Source organism: Bidens hawaiensis, unplaced genomic scaffold (genome assembly GCF_021521415.1).
Source record: "Bidens hawaiensis isolate Kalapana, Puna unplaced genomic scaffold, B.hawaiensis_p1.1 tig00054244_1, whole genome shotgun sequence".
NCBI lineage: Eukaryota > Viridiplantae > Streptophyta > Magnoliopsida > Asterales > Asteraceae > Bidens > Bidens hawaiensis.
In genome coordinates, this window is record NW_027499789.1 from 43241 (window position 1) to 48919 (window position 5679).

The window sequence follows — 5679 nt, forward strand, 5'->3', positions numbered from 1 at the left end:
TAGTTAAATGAATGAAACAGTTACTTTAAAAAAACTGTGTCATTGCCATAGCTAGAGCTTTGCGTGTGATTGCTTTGTGAAACTGTAGTGGTCATAGCTAGAGTTCGGTCAGTATTTGATCATTTTGTTACAGTACATGCACCTGGCAGTTTGTGTGCTCCTAGATAATGTCCGTTCCTATTTTGGCCAAACAGAGTTTGGTCTGGAACATATTTTTTAATCTAATTACAAACACATTATTATTACAGGAATTATCCAAATATACAAATTAGAAAATTGTACACTTATATAAGTTGGGATAGAGATGTTCAACGAAACCGGTTCCTGGAACCGAACCGGTGGACCCGAACCGGTTCCTACCCGTTTTTTGTAGGAACCGGACCCTATCTGATTCAACCAGATGATCCGTGACCGGTTCTTGCATTTCTGAGTGGGGGCGGGTAGGAACCGGAACCGGTTCCTAACTGGTTCTAGCCGTTGGATCGAATAGAGCCGTTGGAAATCGTTTTTTTGGCCGTTTTTTGACCGTTGGGGTCAAAAATAGCCGTTGGATCGAACAGGAACCGGTAAGATAGGTTAGGGGTCCGAGGGTGGGAGAACCGGTTCGAGCCTGGAACCGGTTTAAAAGGGGGTTTTGAATATAGGAACCGGTTCCGGTTCCTAGTCCCAAACCGTTTTGAACATGCCTAAGTTGGGATGAGTTTCAACCTGTATAACCCATCCAAACCATTACCCTAAAAGTTTTATCAACACAGATGGGCTTTCAACAAACTAAGGTTTAAAAGTAACATTTTGGCAGCAACTCTCTAGTTATCAACTGTTTGGTTCACAGATTGAAGGTGCCCCTCACTACTTTCAACAGAATCTCCATGAGGTGAAGCAATATCATTAGACAACAGATACAGACAATTAAACCTGCTTGGGGAGTAACCTTGTATTACGATTTCTTGATTGCAACTTCCCCTCAACAACCGTTAAACATGGTTGTTTGTTGGCCTATCACCCAAACAAACATACCAATACCAATCGGACGGACCTAGACCCAAAACCCTAACGATAACCCAGTTTGTTTAATGTACTAACACAGCCCAAATTACAAATCAACACAAAACTAAAATAAACAAACGTGCTTAAGACCCAACTAATGAATTACGTTTGTTCTTTTGAACGAACAACTAATCCTCTACATGGGTTACACGTCAAGATACACTCGTCTTTCGATTTGAGAAAAACCATCCACTAAGGGCAATACATGTAAAAAAACACAAATTGGTGACAAAATAAGATAAAAGATCTATAACAGTAGTGATGTGGCATCAATTTAAACATACATACATACATGCAAACGTAGATACAACCCCCAACATACAAATACAAACATCTGATGGCGTTCAACTCCGTATGTCGTCTGATGCACGAACACACCAACCCACTTATCTCTGCTTTCTTGCACAAGGGTTTTTCACATATCACCAATGAGACAATCGGAAGATCACTACACGCTTATTCTATAAAGAACAATCATCTCCACCTGCTAAGCACATTCCACTTAAACACCCTCATCAACATGTACTCTAAATCCGCCAATTTCAAATACGCCCGCCAAGTGTTCGACCAAATGCCTCACAGAAACGAATCCACATGGAACACCATCATATCCGCTCTAGTTCGAGTTTCTTTATACCCGGACGCCTTTCATTTGTTTCATCAAATGCGGGTTCAAGGGTTTCGAACAAGCGCCTTCGTTTTCGCCACTTTGTTAACTGCCTGCACCGCCTCTCGGGCTATGCTACATCAAGGACTTCAAATTCATAGCTTGGTTATCAAAAATGGGTTATTGGATGATAATGTGTATGCAGGCACCGCGCTTTTGAACTTCTACGCCGGGTATGGGTTTCTTTCGTGTGCGCGGATGATCTTTGAGAATATGCCGGAAAGGAATGTGGTATCGTGGACTTCGTTGATGGTTGGTTACTCGGACTATGGAGATTTTGTGGAGGTTATAGACTTGTATCGGAAAATGAGGTTGGAAGATAATGTGGATGTGGATATTAACCAGAACACATTCACTACTGTGATTAGTTCTATCGGGTCGCTAGAAGACGAATCGTTGGGTTATCAAGTTCTTGGACATGTCGTTAAATGTGGATATGAATACGATCTTTCAGTGGACAACTCGCTTATCTCCATGTTTGGTAATCTGGGTAAAGTACAAGAAGCGTGCTATATTTTCGATCATATGAGTGTGCGCGACACCATTTCATGGAATTCTGTGATTTCCGTGAATGCACGTAATGGTTTATACGAAGACTCGTTCAGTTCCTTTAACTTAATGCGTCGTGTTCATGAAAACGTGGACCCGATCACGCTTTCTGCATTGGTATCCGTGTGCGGTTCCGTGGATGGTTTCCTCTGGGGTGCTGCGATTCATGGTTTGGTGCACAAGCTTGGGTTTGATTTGAATTTATCTATTTGCAATACCCTTTTGGCCATGTATTCAGAAGCCAGGAGATCGAAGGAGATGAGAAAGCTGTTTGAAGAGATGCCCGAGAAAGATTTGATTTCATGGAATTCAGTAATAACTGGCAATGTTCAGGCGGGTGAGTACCTGGATGCATTGAAGGTGTTTGTTAAGATGCTTCAGAGACAGACAAGTGTGAATCATGTGACTTTCGCTAGTGTCTTAACTGCCTGTTCACACCCGGAATCCAAAATTCTTCACGCATTAGTAATCACATCCGGCTTTCAAAACAACTTAATTGTTGGAAACGCGTTGGTCACAATGTACGGAAAGCACATGCTGATGTGGCAAGCCGAACAAATCTTTGAAAGGATGCCGTGTCGGGACTTGGTGACGTGGAACACTCTGATTGGTGGATACGCTGACTGTGAAGAACCAGATCATGCAATCAGGGTCTTGAACTTAATGAGAAAACACGATGAACCGACAAACTACATAACCATGGTTCATGTGCTTAGTTCTTGTGCTGCACCAACTCACCTTCTAACCCATGGGATGCCACTACATGCACATGTGATTCTTACTGGTTATGATTCAGATGATTATGTAAGGAACTCGCTTATTACAATGTATGGAAAGTGTAACGATCTTGATTCAAGTAAACACATATTTTATGGATCTGTAAACAAGGATTATGTTTCATGGAACGCGATGGTTGCTGCAAATGTTCATAACGGTCAAGGAGAAGAGGCTTTGAAAAGATTCTTAGAGATGAACAAAACCGGGATACGTTTGGATCAGTTTAGCTATTCTGCTGCTCTTGCAGCAGCTGCTAACTTATCTACACTTGAAGAAGGCCAACAACTTCATAGTTTGACTGTAAAGTTCGGGTTTGACTCGTACCAATATGTCATGACACATATAACCGACATGTATGCGAAATGTGGCGAGATAAATGATGTTTTAAAATTGCTTCCAGAACCAGGTACAAGACCACGTGTGTTGTGGAACATATTGATATCAGCTTTTGCTAGACATGGACATTTTGAGAAAGCCCGTGAAGCCTTCCATGAGATGGTGCAGACAGGATTGCAGCCCGATCATGTTACATTTGTTGCTATTTTATCTGCATGTAGTCATGGAGGTTTAGTAGATGAGGGTCTCGAATATTACTCTATGATGTCTACAAAATTTGGGGTCGATGTTGGGATCGAGCATTGTGTTTGCATAATCGATCTTCTTGGGAGATCGGGGAGGCTTCTAGAAGCTGAAAATTTTATTAACAAAATTCCGGTCCCACCAAATGACTTTGTGTGGCGGAGCTTGCTGGCGGCATGTAGAATTCATGGAAATTCAGAGCTTGGAAAACAAGCGGCTGACCATCTTCTTGAGTCAAACCCTTCGGATGATTCAGCTTTTGTTTTATACTCAAATGTGTGTGCGACTACTGGGAAATGGGACGCGGTTCATGATCTGAGGGTGGAAATGGAAACTAGTAATGTGAAGAAAAAACCCGCGTGTAGTTGGATTAAAATAAAGCGGAAGGTTAGTTCTTTTGCGATTGGGGATAAATCACACTACGAGAGTGATAAGATCTATGGTAAACTGAATGATTTGAAGAAGATGATAAAAGAAGCTGGTTATGTTGCTGATACAAGTTTTGCATTGCAAGATGTTGATGAGGAACAAAAGGAGGATCATTTATGGAAGCATAGTGAGAGGTTGGCACTTGCATATGGATTGATGAAGACACCTGAAGGTTCAGATTTGCAGATATTTAAGAACCTTCGGGTTTGTGTTGATTGTCATTCGGTTTTCAAGTTTATAAGCAATATCGAAAGACGAAGAATTGTTTTGAGAGATCCTTTTAGGTATCATCATTTTAGTGATGGCAAGTGTTCATGTGGTGACTATTGGTAGTCACAGCAGAATTGTTATTTTTGGCTTTTTTTTGTGTAAAGTGAAACATAACCGTATCGCACCGCCAATCTCATAACATCGATTTCTAATCGACCTACTCTTCCAATCACACATTTATCAGGTATTCTCAATTCTAAACGCAGTACGATTTAGTGTAGTTTTGGATAATCAATATTTTCTTCGATTAAGGTTTAATCAACTTAGGGTTCTAAACAATTTGGGGTTCTAAAATATTTATGCTTTTAATCGATAATATGCTGGATTATCAATATCTTCATCGATTTACGTTTAATCGACTTTGTAATCTAGGGTTTAAATTGATTTATTGTTTAAATCAGTTATATACCTGTTGGATTGTTTTTTGTCTCTGTCTTCCTGATATGAATTTATTTATAAATCTGTTTATGTTTCTAGATTTAATCGGATTGATGTGTATATCTGTTTATGTTTTTAGGGATTAATCTGTTTACGGAAGCCATCTATATATTCTATCAATGTATTCAGGCTTTCAGTTTGATTACATCTTTGATCGGACGATCTTGAAATACCAGCAATCACAGCTTGCCAATCCTCCATCTCGTGCTACTGTAATCCGTTTACTTTTAATCATCTCATATTAAATATATAATTATTATTGCCACAATATCTTACTTAATAGTACTATACATAATAATATATTATTATCTATTACAAATTTGTTTGTGATGATACTAAATGATTTTTCCAAAATGAATACTGGGTATTGCTATAATTTACATTCATTTTCATATTATGTTCCATATGGTTTAGGTTTACTTTATATGTGTTTTACATTTTACTACTATTTTCCGTTTAGTACCATGAAGGATTAAAATCGGCTTCACAACACATTAAATATGTTAACAAGAAGAAATGTAAAGAAAGTTGTCTTTTAAATGCTATTTCAGTAATTTATATTTACTTTATAGAATTGTGTCACATATATTTATAGTTTAATAATTCCTCATGATCAGATAACATATCTCGACGAGGTTGATGTCTAAAGACTACTCAACTATTAATTTACTTGATACAAATCATTAACATCCACTAAAACATATACAGATTGGATGACTCTATTGGAAAACCATTTGGATTCTCCTTTTCAAGGTTTCAACACATGAATCATAATTGGCAACATTACATGTTACAACGCTCGCTAATTATTTCCATGTTCGGCATAGACAGGTAATCTGATTATACCTATATATTATGAACTTTTACTACTATAGCTGCATGTATTATGAATTTTTACAATTGTGTTCTTTTAGTATTTCAAT

At 38.6% G+C, this 5679-nt stretch overlaps 1 pseudogene across 2 annotated transcripts; it reads left to right on the forward strand.

Moving 5' to 3' along the window:
- Positions 1 to 1293: 1293 nt before the first annotated feature.
- Positions 1294 to 5679, forward strand: LOC143600529 (pentatricopeptide repeat-containing protein At2g03880, mitochondrial pseudogene; annotated as a pseudogene). 2 transcript variants are annotated; one of them, XR_013147488.1, is made up of 3 exons: positions 1294 to 4502; positions 4836 to 4968; positions 5465 to 5679. The product of XR_013147488.1 is annotated as a pentatricopeptide repeat-containing protein At2g03880, mitochondrial pseudogene, transcript variant X1 (transcript). The 2 variants fall into 2 exon arrangements; XR_013147489.1 differs by lacking the exon at positions 4836 to 4968 and having other exon boundaries at positions 5374 to 5679.